General features: G+C 42.7%; 1 long non-coding RNA gene across 3 annotated transcripts; it reads left to right on the forward strand.

Annotated features, from left to right (window-relative positions):
- Nucleotides 1–484: 484 nt before the first annotated feature.
- LOC101411007 (uncharacterized) lies at nt 485–13,840 on the forward strand. Of its 3 annotated transcripts, none has more exons than XR_011650005.1 (5): nt 485–4,857; nt 5,669–5,874; nt 6,627–6,830; nt 11,804–12,593; nt 13,550–13,840. It is a non-coding gene; the product is annotated as an uncharacterized lncRNA (long non-coding RNA). The 3 variants fall into 3 exon arrangements; XR_011650006.1 differs by having other exon boundaries at nt 11,804–12,588; XR_009187731.2 differs by lacking the exon at nt 13,550–13,840 and having other exon boundaries at nt 11,804–12,722.
- The last annotated feature ends 3,688 nt before the right edge of the window (nt 13,841–17,528 follow it).

A 17,528-nucleotide genomic window follows, 5' to 3' on the forward strand; every position in this document is an offset into this window, starting at 1 on the left:
CTTTTTGAAATGTTTGGTAGAATTCACCTGTAAAGACTTCTGGTCCTGGACTTTTTGATGGGAAGTTTTTGATGATGGATTCAATGTCTTTAAGTGTGAGTGGTTTGTTAAGTTCTTGCATTTCTTATAGTGTCAGTGTAAGTTGTTTGTGCATTTCTAGGAATATGCCCATTTCATCTAGGTTGTCTAGTTTGTTGACATATAGTTTCTCATAATATCCTCTTAGGATCCTTTTTATTTCTGTGGGGTCAGTCATAGTTCTTCCCTTTTCTTCAGATTGTATTTATTTGCCTCTTTTTTTTCTCTGTTATTCTTAGTAGGGGTTTGTAAATTTTACCTATCTTCTGAAAGAACCAGCTTTTGATTTTGATTTTCTCTAAAGTTCTTTTTTCTTAACAAATTCATTTATTTCTACTTCACTCTTTGTTATTTCTTCTGCTTGCTTTGAGGATTGGTTTGTTGTTATTTTTCTAGTTTGTCTTGTTGCTCAATTAAATCTTTGCATTTAGCTCTTTTTTTCTCTTTTAATATAGGCATTTAGGGTTATAAGTTTCCCTCTCAAGACTGCCTTTGCTGTATCTCTTTTTTTTTTTTTTTTTTTTTTGTGACATGGATCACAGTGTTTATTGCAGACTTATTGGCAGTGGTCAGAAACAAAAATAAGGCAAATATCCATCAACAGAAGACTTGATACACAAAGTGTGCTATAATTGTACAGCAGAATGTATGAAAGCAAAATAAAATACAGCTCTGGCAACAACTCAGATTTAAAGTTTCAAAATAGGCAAAACTACATTTCACAGTGCTGTATATTTTAATTATTTTAAGTCAACCTAGTGATTATTGATATGGGGAGAGAGATTATTAGACACAAGAGTCATTGGATGTGGGGGTACTCTGGAAAATCGCTATTTTTTCTTTTTTTGATGAAGCATATGGTTGACTTTATTTTACTTTTTAATATTTACTTAAAGTTTTTTGTCTTTTTTAAATGTTACATTCAAAAAATATGAGGTCCCTACATACCCCCCATCCCCCTCACCCCACTCCTTGCCCCATAACAACAACCTCCTCCATCATCATGAGACATTCATTGCACTTGGTGAATACATCTCTGAGTACCGCTACACCTAATGGTCAGTAGTCCACACCATAGTCCACACTCTCCTACAGTCCACCCAGTGGGCCATGGGAGGACATACAATGTCTGGTAACTGTCCCTGCAGCACCACCCAGGACAACTCCAAGTCCCGAAAATGCCCCACCTCACATCTCTTCCTCACACTCCCTACCCCCAGCAGCCACTATGGCCACTATCTCCACACCAGTGCCACATTATCTTTGATTACTAATCACAATAGTTCATGAATAGAATATCAGTAAGTCCACTCTAATCCATACTCTATTCCTCCATCCTGTGGACCCTGGAATGGTTATGTCCTCTCTCCCTCTATATTGAGAAGAGACTTAAATTCCAGTTGGATGATGGGTGCAATTCTCCTGCATGTAGTTATAGGCACTCTTGGCTCCCTGGTGTGGTGGTTGACCTTCTTCACCTCCATGTTAGCTGGTGGAGTAAATCCAATAAACCAGAGTGTAGGAGTTGGAAGTCTGTTGAGGCTCAGGGCCTGGCTGTCACATGGGCAGTCCAGAGATTCCGGTCCCCTGAGTTCACACTAAACCCCAGTGCCAATCACAGATCCAATAAAAGTAACAGGAGAGGCTTGTGAAGCAAGATCACACCAGAACACAAACTCCAAAGTAGGGCCAACTGACATGGCACTGAACTCCATCCACCATGACCATAGAACCTTTGGGTCTCTGTTGCCCTCAGAAGAACCAATACTGGGGTTGTATGTACTTTATCTGTCTCTGGGGCTCTGCTGAGGTGTGCATAGGTGTGATCCCTCTGATAACATCCCAGCTCTTTTTGGAGACCCATAGCCATATAAGCTCATTTGTCCTTTCTATTTCCCCTTTTATTCAAGGTCAAAAAGCATTTTTAACTCCTGATATTATATGTATGCTGAGATATTCTGTGGTCTGAGTTGACCCTTTTATTCAAGGTCGTTTTCTAGTTACATCATCAGCTGGTACTTGGTAGTAATCCCTCAGCACCAGGGAGGCTCATCCCTGGGGGTCATGTCCCATGCTGGGGGGAAGGCAGTGCAATTACATGCTGAGTTTGGCTTTGAGATGGGCCACATTTGAGCAACAGAGAGGCTCTCAGGAGGTAACTCTTATGCACCCTGCAGCTCTAGGCCTTGTTCTTATTTCAGGTGCACATACAATCATATTCATTAGTATCAAGGGCTAATTGTTGGACCTTCCTTCTTTTTTGGTCTTTGCCATTCACTTGGGGGATTGTTGCTATTCCTTTAGGGACTGTGATAGAGCTCCCCTGGCTAGGAACTCAGGACTCCCTCAGTTGTTTTTAATTGTATCCACTATGAAAATATCCAGACATTTTTGTGTACCCTGGATATATGCCCTCCAGAATTCCCTGCCAACCATGTGTCCCCTATCAATAACATCCCACACCAGTATTCCTCTGCTGCCATTGTTGAACCTCTCTGTGATCCAAAACTTCTTGAAAAGTGAAGCCCAATATAATGTCAGGTTCCCTTATAAGTAAAATGGAATATAGTGATGAGTTTAAAGGTTAGATATAGAATACATATTAACTTGGAAAAATTAAGGTAAAAACAAATTGGGGTATCAAAAAATTTAAAAATGCAAAAGCTCTGTTTTTGGTGTTTTGCCTACCATCACTGCAATAAGTGTTGCCCTGTATGCAACTTGACAAGGCAACTACTTCCGTCTTTTCCTCTGTGTCTATGTCCTATCTTTTTCTTTTCTGTTTTCTAATTATTAAGCTTATCTTCACAAGAGTTTTAGATCACAGTAATTCGTATATACCATATACAGTACTCCCACATATCCAACATAAAACCTTTTCCCTTCCACAGCAATAATCTTTTTACATATTCATACTATATACTGAAACTGATGTACAGATATTGAGACAATAGCTTTCAAACAAGGGAACATTTGTGTTTACATTGTGGTTTATATTTTATTCTATACAATTCTCTAAATTTTTAGTTATCTTATTTTTTACATTATTATTTACATTTTAGCCTATCAGCCCCTATACATTTTTTATGTAATTTTACATGTCTTATATCCGTCCTTGCGTACTCTTGTGAAACACTTCTATTGCCTACACAGTTACATTGGTTCCATCTATTCAATACCTCTTTCCCCCTCCCCTTAAGGCCCACAGTGACAGACAATCTTCATTGCTTGAAGGGCCATGTTTAGAGATACTTGCAACACTGTTGAGGGATTGACATGCTCAACTGCCCTAAGCCCTGGGAGCCACCATTTCTCTGGAGAGATACAGTTCCCTCTATTTGATGGCATCAGTCCTCCCCAGGATGTGGGTATGCCTTCATTCTCATTATTTCTGTCTCTATCCAATGATATAACCCACTATAGCAAAATGAGCATTCACATATTCCCTAGGAGCCTGTCCTTCTTCAGATTATCCCCTTTAAGCAACTTAAACAGGAAACTTTCCTTATTATATTTTTGAAAAGGTTTTCTCAGCATTGTACTCTCAACCAAATACCTGACAATCTCCTATGTTTGTATGTTTCCCCACCCTCCCCCCAATTCCTTGGGCAATATTACCCATCCACCAATCCCTAGCCCCCCATAAACCTGCAAAGCCCCACCCAAAGGTAACCCTGTGCCCCATTTTATCCCTTCCTAGTACAAATACCTCCAGCTTATCATAGAGTTCACCCATGTAGGTGTCAGCTTACATCCTTCCTCTACCCGCCCCCCCCCCCCAATTTCCTGTAAGCCTATCATCCAGTCTCAAGCTCTCTGATGCAGCTGGGTTTACTTATTTCATATCATTGAGGTCATGTAGTATTTGTCCTTCAATGCCTGGGTTGCTTCACTCAACATAAATTTCTCAAGATTCATCCCTGTTATCACGTGTGTTTGTAGTGTATTTGTTCTTAAAGCTGAGTAGTATTCCATTGTATCCATGTACCAGAATTTATCCATTCATCTGTTGATGTGCATTTGGGTTGATTCCAACTGTGGCGATAGTGAACAATGCTGCTATGAATATTGGTGTGCATATATCGGTTTGTGTCCTTGTTTTCATTTCTACTGGATATATACCCAGCAGTGGAATTGCTGGGTCATATGGCAAATCTATGGTTAGTTTTTTGAGAAACCACCAAACTGTCCTCCAGAATGGTTGGATCCTTCTGCATTCCCACCAGCAGTGAATGAGTGTTCCCATTCCTCCACATCCTCTCCAGCATTTGTAGTCTTCTGTTTTTTTCAAAGCTGCCAATCTTATGGTAGTAAGATGGTATCTCATTGTAGTTTTGATTTGCATTTCCCTGATAGCTAGACATTTGGAGCATTTTTTCTTGTGCTTTTCAGCCATTTATTTTTCTTCTTTGGAAAAGTGTCTATTTAAATCTTTTTCCCATTTTTTAAATGTGTTGTTTATCTTTTTATTTTCAAGATATAGGAGTTCTTTATATATGCAACTTAGGGAGGTATTAATTGAGATAAGACACCTGAAAATCACTCATAAACCAGAAATATATCATCTCTCCTCATGACCTACTGTCAAGAAATTCTGGAGACATTAACCTGGGGTATCCATCCCCTAGTCCTCTGTATCTGAATGGTGCAAAGCAGTCAAATGTGTCTCCAAGAGGAAGCCACTCACTCAAGAAAGCAGGAAAGAGCTTCAGCATCAGCACAAGGGTGAATGTGCCTCTGGGCCAGGGACTTGAAGCACTGCCAACACCAGAAGTTCTGGTAAACACTCTTGGGATACAGGAGTCATCCTTGGACTGGGTGGAGGGAGGACCTCTGTCCATGGAGGCCCCCTGTGGCCTGAAGAAAGCATTCCCTGGAGGAATACTGGGGGCCAACTGGGCAGCTCATGGTGGAGCTTGAGGAGGAAGGCCTGGGATCCAGCCTCCCTCAGCAGACTGGGTGCACCCCACAGCTGAGGCTGGGATCAAGGGCTCCAGAGCAGAGGTCCTCAAGATCCCAGGAGGGGCAAGCTGAGCACCCCCACAGAGGATCCTTGGGTCACTTGAAATGTGGGGCATCTGAGGAAGGATAAAGGGCTAAGTAGGAGGGGGCTCTGCTGGTCCCACTAGTTTTCTGATTTGAATAATGATCTTCTCACCTCCAGTCCCAGTGGAGACAAGGGCCCCCTTTCCTGTCACCAACTGTGGTCTGGGGAAAGCAGGCAGCAGCAGAGAGCTGCCAGGAAGGAAAGATGGGGGTAGGTGCTGCCCCAAGAGAGGTGGGTGTGGTGGGCCAGGAATGGGTGAAGGGATTGGCAGGGCAGTGCCAGGATACAGGGAGACTCCAGAGTTCATGGTCTTGTCTTGTCCCAGCACTGGAGATGCTGTAGAGATGGGAAATGGGTGGATTTAGAGGCCACAAAGGCAACATTCTTGAGGCTATCAGGAGCTGTCCTTTACTCATTGGGAAATTGAGAGCTGAAAAAAGTGCTTATTAAAAATTTCTTCACCTACACAGCTCTGGATCTACCCAGACATAACTAAGATAGTTTTATCTTAATCCAATCTTAATAGTTATTCTTTTTTCTTAGCTCCCAAAAGGACAACAACCAGACCTTCCCAGTTTAAAATATCAACTGAAGGCAAAACCAGAGAATAGCATCAGAAGCATCAGTATCTGAATCTAAACTGTCACTGATAAATCACTGAAACTGGAACAACAGTTATGAGTTTGACGTGCTTGAGATGACACAGGACTGGAAATTTGCAGGTTCCCTCCTCACAAGACCCCTGGAAGGTCTAAAGTCATCACTTGTTTCTTGTTTTGGACTTGCTTTTCTTTTCATCTCTCCCCCTGTTTTTTTCCCTACTCAAATTCAAGTTCCCATTCTCAGTTTGAACTGGTTTTGGGAAGATTCTCCCAGTTTCTTGCTTGTGCATTTGCAATAAATCACCTTCTCACTGAGAGATGTGTTTCTCCTTTGTGGTGCTGGAACAGGCATGCCGTTCTGTTGGAATGGCCATGCATACGTCAAGAGAATCAGAGCTATGAATTTCAAAAAGTGAGCAGGCACCTAGGTGGAGGAAATTCAGTATAGCACCTGTCCCTCTAGTGATTTTAGGTTCTAGAACTCCAGATCAGGGTTTTCCCATAAGCGGACTTGCTCCCATTCAGTGAGCCTCCCAAACCTCTGAGTGCTAAGGAGAAAGAAGCATGTGCTATCAGGACAGTCCCTCTCTGAGGAAATCACTACCAGAAATTCAGCCAGACTCAGTATTTGGTGAAGGCATTTGGTCAGCCTCTTGACCAAAGAACTGGTGTCAAGGAATTCTTTGGAAAAAATACCCCTCAGCATGCTCACGAGCAGATAAGGGATGTTCTTTTGGGTAAGTTCTAGGCATCACAAAGGCATCATGAAGGTGGTAAGTTCTTAAGATTATGTTCTGCATCATCTCTTCAGACTGTTACCAATACTACTATTAGTTCTAGTACTATTAGTGACAGAGTAACATATACCTAATTGTATCTCTTCTCCTTCCCCTCTTCAGAAAGAAACCACCCTTCATTGAGTGTTTTACTGAAAATAAATAGCAGTCACTATCCATTCCACCATGAAGTATTCATGGGCTCTGAGCAACATCGTCACCTCAACTTTAAAATGAAGAGCTGAGGGTTCACCGTGAGGAATTAGAGAAGATGAATTGGTTGAGCATCTGAGTTTACACAGTTTAAGAAAGAGTCATAAAATCCAGGTAAACCCAATCTCTAAAACTAGCTGAAGTTTTACCACAAGTGCCCTGGAAACATTGAATCAAGTAATGAAAGCACAAGGCCTCTGGGCTGGTAGGAGCTTAGAGGCTCTGGGCTGGGACAGTTAGAGTAACTTCCAGGCTGCCTCACAGGCAGGCTGTTTCACTGCTGACTTGGCCACGATGAACTCTACCGAAAAGTTTTTTTATGTTAGACCATTGATTCTAACTGTCCCCATAGGATCTCATTTACTCCAGGTCATATTCTTCCAGTAAAATCATAAGTTCCCAGGTGCCTGAAGTAATGACAAAGGGTGGAGACAAGCCTCTCTACACTACCACACAACGTAAACCTGCTACCATTTAATACACTTGTTATGTTGCTTTTTTCTAGAGAGAAACTCTTTCTGCATCCAAACTTTCTCATACCTATTGTAGCCCTCTCACATATCTAAGGAGACCCCTTCCTCAACTCTAAGTCTTGGCTTTCCAACCTACCCCACTAATTTCCAGGTGAGAGGTTCTTAGTGGAGTCCAGTGATTTCTCCTTCCTCGAGATTCATCTCAAATCTTGTTCCAAGAAGATGGGCCAAATTTGAATTTCTATGGATTTGAAGGATGTCAGGGACCCTGATAACACACCACCTTATCCTAAGTGCTTACCTTTTGAAGTCACCTCAGTACACTTGGACACTGACCACCACTATCTGACATCCTCTAGCAAAGATTCAATTCTACGCCCTGAGAGTGAACCGCCCTGAGAGTGAGCCGCTGCCAACAGATTCTCAGGAATCCACGGAAAGGGTGGAGAAGTTTGAATCTCGACAGGACTAGAATGGAGCACTCAGACATTCTACAGGGGGGAGGGGCAGAGGGCAGGTGGGCTTGAAGTGGGGGAGGGTATAACCTCATCCAGGACTCTGACAGGGGAAATTGCAGGTGGTCCCTTCAGAGTATACTGGGACAGCACAATTATTAGGGACTTTGTTAGAGCAATTTATTGAGTCTTCCTAATTCATAGCACAAAGATTTCTTCCTAGGTTCTATACTTAAATTATTTATAAATAAACATTGGTTTGTGCTGGAAAGCCCCTCCACATCAAAGAACTCCAGGCTTGTATGCTTACAGGAAAAATCAATGCTTTTTTCTCATTAATTGGTTGTTACATGTTTAAAATTTACATTTCAATGATTTTGATTGCTTTTAACAGGTAAACATTGCATGGTGTGAAAGTCAAATTTTGCACAATGGAAAATGTAGTGAGAAGTCTTCCACCCACCCACTTCCCCTGGCATCCCAGTCCACATCAGCAGTGGACACTAATGTTTTTGCTCCTTTTGCATCTTTCTGGGAAAATATCATGCAACTAAAAGCAAACACGATGTAAATTCATTATAAACATTTTATGTTTATTTCTGATTTTAAACAGTTTATACAAGAATATATATTTGTTATCTAGTGTCAGTTTTACTGCAATTACTGTCTTTCGGCTGGTAGCTTGTTTTCAGCTCTTCTTTCCTTAGCATATGCTACAAGAAGTTCTTCACTTAATAAAACCTTTAAAATATCCCTAAGAATAATGCTCCCAGTTGTAGCAAATAAAATAATAAACCCCAGTAAATTTTGAAATTCAGTAAACAATGAATTATATTCTAGCATAAGCATGTCTCAAATTGTATATGCCAAATATGCTAATACACATTATTTTTATGAGATTTAAGTTTAACTAGGTGTCCTCTATTTCATCTGGCAATGCTACATAAGAAGTGTAACCCATTACGTTTTTAATGGTTACCCCATAAAGAAAAAGAAACCACTGAACCTACAGTAAAGACAACTGAATTTGTATCTGTGCTCCACCAAAACCCGTGATTTTTACATTTCTACTGAATCAGAAAACAGTCACAGGAAGTATTACAAAGTCTGGATTTTTATTCTACTTCATTGCTAAGAAGCCTGCTAAGAATTTTGCCTCAAGTTTAAGGACTCAAGAAAGCCATGAACTAGTTTCTGGACTCAGATTACCAAATGTCCTATGAAAGCTATCAAAAAAATAACCTTCAAACAAAATCTTACTGAGTCCACATTTACTGTACATATTAAATAAACTCACTAAAAAATATTCTAATATGGGAAAAGTCCTAGGATACAACTAGCAATGGAGTTCAGAGGAAGCATAGCTTTGAAGGAGTTTCCAGATCCCAAATACTTTGCCAGGATGGTTCTATAAGGAACCCTGCTTCTGAATAGAAAAAGGGCATATTCTTTGAAAGGCCATGAGCCAGAAGAAAAGAAATGCAGCCAAGGCTTGCATAAGCAATCCTTCCAATCTGAGGACATGGCCCTAGGCTAGACCTCTTCTAAAACACTTCACGGAGGACCCTATCTCAGGGCATGGGACTGTCTTCCACATCTGTGAGTCTAAACATCATGAGTGGTCCTTTCCCACATGCTTTCTCCCAGAGCCAGGGATGGCTGCTCGGGTTCCTGGAGAAGAGGCATGACCTGAACACGCCTCACAGAGCCTTTAGGCTTCACCTCCTGCCTCTCCTCCATGCCCCTCCCAGGACCTGGTCCCTGCAGGACCTGGCAGATTGGTGCTTGGGCACGTGGCTGTGGGGCAAGGCTCTGTCACGTGTTCTCTGGTGCTCCAACCACCTCTGATGTCAGTTGGGAACTGGTTTCAGAAGGGAAATGCATGTGCACAGGGAGGAGGGTGAGTCCATAACTGTGAACCCCAGGGTCTGTGGGGCAGGGGTTGTCCCATCACGCTAGTCCCACCACTTCCACCTGCTTTTCTATGTCAGTTGTATAAAACATAAAGGTGAAGAGTGCGCCAACTCGTGACTTTCTAGTGGTGTCTCTGGGCTCAGGACTTTGTGTGCTCCTGTGAATCAGGAGCTTTTCCCTAAGGCTGTGGCTCTGCCCTCACTTGTCCCTTCTACTGTGGGGGGAGCATCTGTACCGTGGGAGGGAGGAGCACTGCAGACCAGACTGGCTGCATTTGTTCAACTAGATGGTATAGAGTTAAATTAACTTTAAATTGTTAATAATGTGACCTAAGTCTATATCTGTTACATTGTGATAATACAAAAAATGAGGGAAAATATTTCAGTATATAAAATACCTTCTATTGAGGAAAGAGGGAACACTAAACATTAAGTGCAAATCCAGCATATCTTGGATATTTCACTATATTATTTTTAAAGTAGAAATATTAACCAGTGTTCCTGAGGAAACCATTATTTTATCACGAACGTGAGAGTCTTTGCTTCATGGAATAATAAACAGTTTTTCAAGGTCTGGTGTCAATTGTGATGGATTTTCAAGCACAGATTATATATAATAGATATAAGATTTGGGCAAAAATGGACAAAAGTATGTGAGTCAATTGACTAAATGCAATTTACAAAAGATAATGTGTGTTTTCTAACTACTTGTAAAATTTGTGCTGCACATGCCATATGCTATTAAATGATTGAAATGTATTCTCTATATTTATATATATACACACACAGAATTATTTTAGAGAGAGTTGGTTCACAGTGTTAAACCTGGCTACATACCACTACATACATAACTGGGGCTTTAACTACTTTTATGATTGTACCCAGGAGCTGAGTTCCTCCGGGTGGAAGTGTGATTCATGGGGTTGTTAGCAAGTCAGTTAGTGTATTTGAGGATAGAAGGATGTTTTGTACCTGATTGTAGGTATGCAGAGAAGAGGTTGATTGTGTATCTGAAAATGTGATATTCTATACATGTATTGCTGGGCCTCTTATGGACTGTAGAAATTCAGGGTGTGTGAGCTCTATTGTGCATGTCTTTTGGAAGTGTGTTCACATGAATTGAAAGTTTGACACTTGTATTTGCATTTCATAGGTTGGGTGGAATGTGATAGATACCTTGAAATCTGTGAATCAGTGGTGTCTGTGTGGATATTTGGGGTGAAGTGGAGGACCTGACTATTTTTTCAGTGAGCCTGAGGCTTTGGGTTCTTGGATCCTGTGAGATGCAGTGCATGTATATCAAGGAATTGGTGTTATGTATTTGCAGTTTGAGGCTATGGAAACATTATATGCTGTGTGTGCTTTCCCCATGATTCTTTGGGAATTTTGTGTGTTTAAGTTTGGAATTGCCTCTGCATATGCATATGGGCAATGCTAGGGAACATGTCAGTACATTAGTTGGTAGTGACTCTGTATCTTCTGTATATTGGTTGGATGTGTGGGATAATTGAAATGTACTCAGGGTACGTTGAGTGGTGATGTATGTTTGGGTGACTTTCAGGAGTTGTGCATAGATATTTTGGTGTTGAAGGGAAACTGTATAATAGTGTATGAAGCTGGCAGATGTATATGTTCAGATGGAAGGATTGTTGGGTTTCACGTGCCTATTCTGGAAGATGCTGGAGATAGGTTGATGATCATTAGCAACTGTAGGGACTAAGTAAATGCCAGAGCTGTATGTGTATTTGGTGATACAGGGTGGTATTTTTTCATATTTGTATTGTATAGGGGAATTGTGGGTAAAATTGAGGCATGTGGTACATTTTATATATAATGTGTGTGTACTCTGGGTCACAGTAATTTGGATGTATATTTCCCAGTAGTATGTTATTGAAGCTTTCAGTAGAGAGTTATTAGTATGTCTTGTGGACACTTGGTATGTGTATATATATCTCATTGAATGGTGGGGTTGTGTGTTTATACGTGGAAGTGAACATCTACGTGTGCTTGAGCTGATCTCACAAATCCCACACCATGGTTTTGCTTAAACAGCATATGTTGGTGTCTCATTTGAGACTGGAGTCCAGGTCAAAGTGTGGGGAAAACTTGCTTCCTCTGAAAGCCCGTAACATTCTGGTGCATCTTCTGGGAATCCTTGCAGTTCCTTGGATTGTTTCTCAGCCTCTGGTCAGTTGGTGGTATCCTTTCCTTCCAAGCTTCTGTGACTTCTTGCTTCTCTTCCTCAGGCCTACAGCCATGTGGAGCAGGACCCACCCACCATTTAGATGGGCTGTGCATGACCTGAAAATGAAAACCAGAGGAAATCCTGTTAACACTGGGTTGACAGCCACAGGAAAGTGGATTAAGGTTAAACACAGGTCAAATTGCCGGACCTAATTCAATCTACCACAGTGGGATGATTGTATGTATTGGAAGTATGTCTAAATTTTCGAGTTGTGGGAGTGGGGGTATCTAAAACCCCCACATGAAAACCACAAAGACACAATGTGGGGAGAGACTGAGGGTGTACCTTGACCTGGGAGGATGGAGCGCGATCTGAGGGCTGCAGGCCCCAGCCTGGCATTGCTGCCCCCATGTTGGATGTGAAGATTGAGGCCCAGAGGCAACAGCCCTCAACCTAGGGGCAGGGCATGTCTTACCCTCCTCTTCCCATCTTAGGTCTTCACTGAGTGGCCCTTATGGCCAGGCTCCCTGATGCCCCAGACTCTTCTACTTTCCAAAGGCTGGTGACAGGCCCTGTTCCCTTCAAATTCTACACCAGGGCATGGGGTCACACGGGCCCTGCCGTAATGCACTGGTAAGGTCTGAGGAGACTCTGAAGGTTATTTTGCCACCACTGGGAAACTGCTCCTAAAAGGAAGTCTTTCTGATTTCTGCTGCAGGAATGTGGGACTGAAGGTGGAGGGTGTGTTCCAAGAGCCAAGGAAGGAGGTCGAGGACCTGCAGATGTGGAAAGCAAAGCATGCTGGATGGAGCCCAGACAAGGCCTGACAGAGGCCAGGCATCAGGGGTGAGGTCAGAACAAGGTTTGGCTCTGCAGTAGCAGGTGGAGAGAGCATGTGAGGGATGAGAAGACCCCCAACCCCAACCCTAACCCTAATAGTCACACCTCCCCTTTTCCCAGACTCACCTTCTGGCTGCTGCTTCCTCAAGCAGGAATCCCTGTGGTATCATCAGCCTAGAGCTTACCAGTCTAGGTTCTGGCTGCAGGCCAAGTTCCCTGCTTACCCATCCTTCCATCAGCAAATATATCTTAATATGATGGCCCCAGATGACAAATGGGTATTAAAGCAAACCCAGTATCTCATCATTGGACATCTAGAAACCATAAAGTTCAGAAACCTGCTGAAACATTGGGACAGATGTGGCTGGAGGCAGCCCTAGCATGAACTAGCCATGGCAGAAGGGGAAGCAGCAGCGGGAGATGAGAGTATCCTCCAGGTGAGGAAACTGCTGCCCCTGTTGAGAGGGGTCACCTGGAAAAGGCTTGATGGAGAGGTCCTGACCTTGGAGGGCCAGGCTTGTTGGAGGTAGCTCCATCCCAGGGAGGAACCTGAGCTGTCCTTCCTGTAGTGGGTGCCTTCTCTGCATTCTATCCTTCCCCAGCTTCAGGGAACACAAGAGGGAGCCTGGGGTCAGGGCTAGAGCAGAGCCTCTGCTTCCAGAAAGCCTGGCTCAAATTTGGTTCCCCCATGTTGATTCCATGCCCTTTATGACTGTTTTAATAGTCTTCCCCCTCTGAGCCAGGTCTCAATTATTTGTGAAATGAGGATAACACTGCTAGCTCTGTAGAGCTGTAAAAATTATAGTTAGTACATTCAATTTATAGGAGCTGTTATTGGCATATTGTGAGTTCTCATAAAAAAGTTCCTTCTTACTTTTACTAGGTAGAACACAACTGCCCAGTCCCCTTATGCAGTCCACTCTGATTCCAAACAAAATTAATTACAAAACCCCCTATGTGATTTCAGTCATCTAGCACTGGGACCTGACCCATTCAGCTCTGAATTCTGCACAGCAGCCTTCACAGTGTTTGCACAAAGGACGCCACAAGGAAGTGTTTGCTGAATAAGGATTAGATGACGTGAGGATGTGTTTTTAGCTGCTTCCAAGGGTCAGAGTGCAGTAACTTGCAGTAACAGTCTCCTCTAAACTTGGTGAGTTAGAAGTCACAGCTACCTGTGGCAGAAGGCAAATGACAGAGTGCTTCTCTCCAGGCCTCCTTGCCCTTCCCCTTGTCACACTGCAATGCCTCCTGCTCTGCCTCTGGGACCTGGTTCTGGGCCTTCCCCTTGCACATCAGCCAGTGACAGGTGCATGTGCTCATGCTCTCCTCCTGAGGGTAAGATGTCGGCCAGACTGCTTTTCTTTAGTCAACCCTGACATGTGAAGGAGCCTAGATCAGAGGAGAACTTCCAGAAGAGCCAAGCTGCAAACCCCCACCCTCAGACACCTGAGGGAAATCTACACCTATGGCTGTAATCACTTGAGCTTTGCAGTAGTTTGTTTATCTGCACTATTGTGGCAGTGGATAAGTGGTATACCTGGAAAATATGAACCTCAGTGCCCAGATGCAGATACCCCAGGAAGAGGATTCCAGTGTAAGGTAACTATTTTTATGTGAGGAAATTGACTCTCCCCTTGAGCATTCAATTCTTCTCTTACATTTTCAATCACGGGTTTTTTGTTAACATTCAACCTTATTTTCATTCCCTAGTTTCTATCTGCAGAGCCCACTAGGATTATAGCACTAAATTTCATTGCTGAATGTACATTTCAGAAAATCAGTTTGCATATGAGTCCAGGCTAGAGATATTTGTTTATAGCTGGTTTCCTGCACTATTATACAAGACCTGCATGAGGCATCTTTACCATGACATTGATGCTCCACAAATAATTGTTGAGTGAAGAAATGGGATGTATCTGTTTGAATCTCTAAAATGCAATCTGGGAGTCAGAGGTTATTGAACAAGATGGTTAGTAAAGAATCTCTATAAAAAGATGCGTAAATGGGTATGGGCAGAGGGAGTAGTCAAATTGTGACATAGACCCCAAAACTGTCTCAGCTGGCCAGGTGGATTGTGGCTCTAGAAAGCCTGCCATTTCCTCAGTTGAACTGAGTTATCCAGACGTTTCTCACTTGCTTCCATCAGGCAATGGATTATGAGCCTCCTGGAAAAGGGTGAGGCCTGCAGAAAGTGGCTCCCTGTCCTGACAATCTCTGCAGGTGCTGCCATCTAGGCTGTCTTCCACCTACATTCCCATCTACTAGAGACTGGAGGCCTTCCGTGCAGATGCAGAGAGATCTGTGGCCCACAAAATGCATCCCTTTTTAGGTTTGGAGCCATTGCTTTATAGGCATTATTTTTTAATGTATTTTCTTGAAGATACATATATTATGAATATTACATTTAAAAATATAAGAGGTTCTCACTTACACCAACCCACCCCTCCATGCATTCTGAATGTGTGTGTGTGTTCTCCAGGTTGTGTGAATGTCAGTGTGTTTATGGAGATGGGAGTTTCTGTGTATATAAGATGCACTAGTGTATGTGAATTCAAAAGGTGGGGACCACGGGTGTGTCAGAGTGAAGTTTAGATGGTAAATACATGTGTGGGGTGGTGGAGGTTTCTATATATACATGAAGACTTGTGGGCTGGGTGTCCTAGGGCTGTGGACAAATTATGTGAAAATTCAGGGAGTTTGTAGGTATATTCTACATGTTTGGAGAATGCAAGGAGCTCAGGTGAACTCTGGAGTGTGTGCTAATTCACAAGTCTATGTTTACCCTTCTAATGCATTCATTGGAGGATTGGCGATTAGTAATTTGTGGGTATTCATGGAACAAAGCAAGTCAAATGGCCACCTATGGGTTGAACAGGGAGGAGATTGTAGTATTTTCTCATCAAAGACACTGTAGAAAGGAACACCAAATATTCTGCCTAGCAGCACAGTGGACCACTTTGGAAACTTTTGCATATGTGTGTTTTGGGGTGGCTCTGTTTATTTTGAGGGTAAAGTGACTTATTGTATATGTGTCTCTTTGTGAGGTGCGAATTGGGTCTGTGTCTATTCAGAGCATATGCATTAAATACGTGCTCACACTGCCTGGGTGGGAGTTCAGGGCGGTTTTTTTTTTTTTTTTTTTTTTTTGGTGTGGACCAAATTTGGAAAGGAGTGACTGGATTTTGTGGGGGGCTGGGTTTGTGAAGGTGAACATATTATCGGGGCGTGTGGGCACATTCTGTTCATAGTTTGTCAAGATGGAGGCTTGTGTGAGTTTGTATTTGGGGTATGAGGTTATTGTGTCCATTTAGCTGAAAGAGGGGCTGTCGTGTGTGAGATTTAGGAGAGTGTGGAAAAGTTGCTCTTCGTCTTCAGGTTCTGTGGCATCGTACCTTGGTGTGTGTTCACAGGATTTGGGGGACTGACTGTTCCTTAAGTACTTGGTAATATCTGAGTTTATCGTGAATGCATTTGATTGTTGTCAGAGTCTATGGGATTGATTTGGGGGTTTTGTGAGTTTTGGTGTATTTTTTATGGGATATGAGGATATGTTTACTACTAAGTGCTTGTTTGTCCATGGATGTTTAGAGATTGTGTTTTTGTACTAAAGATTATTTTTTACTGGGAATTGTGGGGTTTATATAAATATATTTTTAAAGTTACATTAAAAAAATATGGGGTCCCCATATAGTCCACACCCCCTCACCCCGCTCCTCCCACATCAACAACCTCTTTCATCATCATAGCACATTCACTGCACTTGGTGAATACATTTTGGAGCACTGCTGCACCACATGGACTGTGGTTTATATAGTAGTTTATACTCTAACCCAGTCCACCCAGTGGGCCAGGGCAGGACCTACAATGTCCAGTCACTGTCCCTGCAGTACCACCCAGCACAACTCCAAGTTGTGAAACTGCCCCCACATCATATCTCTTCTGCCCTCTCTCTACCCTCAGCAGCTATGTTGGCCACTTCCTCCACATTAATGGTACATTTTCCTCCATTACTAATCACAACAATTCCAGAATAGAATATCAGTAAGTCCACTCTCATGCATACTCTATTCCTCCATTCTGTGGACCCTGGGATGGTTATGTCCACTCCACCTCTATATTGAGATGGGGCTTAGATTCCACATGGATGATGGATGCAATTCTCCTGCTTGCAGTTGTAGGCCCTCTTGGCTCCCTGGTGTGGTGGTTGACCTTCTTCACTTCCCTGTTTGCTGGCTGATATAAGTTCATTAAAATAGAGGGTAGGAGCTGCAGGTCTGTTGAGGCTAAGGGCCTGGCTATCACATGGACAGTCCAGGGATTCAGGTCCCCTGACCATACTCCAAACCCCAGTGCCAACCACAGGTCCAGTAAAAGTAACAGGATTGGCTTCCGAACTCAGGTTCAACTCCATCCCACTCAGGAACACCAACTCCAAAGTAGGGCCAACAGACATGGCACTGAACTCCATTGCCATGACCATAGAACCTTGAGGTCTCTGGAGCCCTCAGAAGAACCAATACCTGGGGTTGTATCTACTTTGGCTGTCTCTGGGACCCTGCTGAGGCATGCATAAGAGTGACCCCTCTGATGGTCTCCTGACTGTTTTGGAGACTCATAACCATATAAACTCATATTTTTTGTACAAGGGACTCTGATTGTACATTGGAAGTTCTGGCAAATATATAATTAGTGTCAGAGGTTCTTCAGGCTTCCGTGCATTTGTGAGATTGTTACCATGTATATCCATTAGGCAAGGGAGTGTCTTGCATGTGTCTGGTTGTTGTGGGACTGCAGTTTGTGTGTCTGCAGATTGTAGGTAGATGGTTGTTATGCTGGCACAGGGTGTCTTTTTTGTTTAATATTATTACTATTGAAATCATGGAAATGCTCTAATAATGTCGAAGTGATGAATGTAAAACTTTGTGATTATACCAGATACCACT

This window comes from Dasypus novemcinctus, chromosome 10 (assembly GCF_030445035.2).
Source record: "Dasypus novemcinctus isolate mDasNov1 chromosome 10, mDasNov1.1.hap2, whole genome shotgun sequence".
Taxonomy (NCBI): domain Eukaryota; kingdom Metazoa; phylum Chordata; class Mammalia; order Cingulata; family Dasypodidae; genus Dasypus; species Dasypus novemcinctus.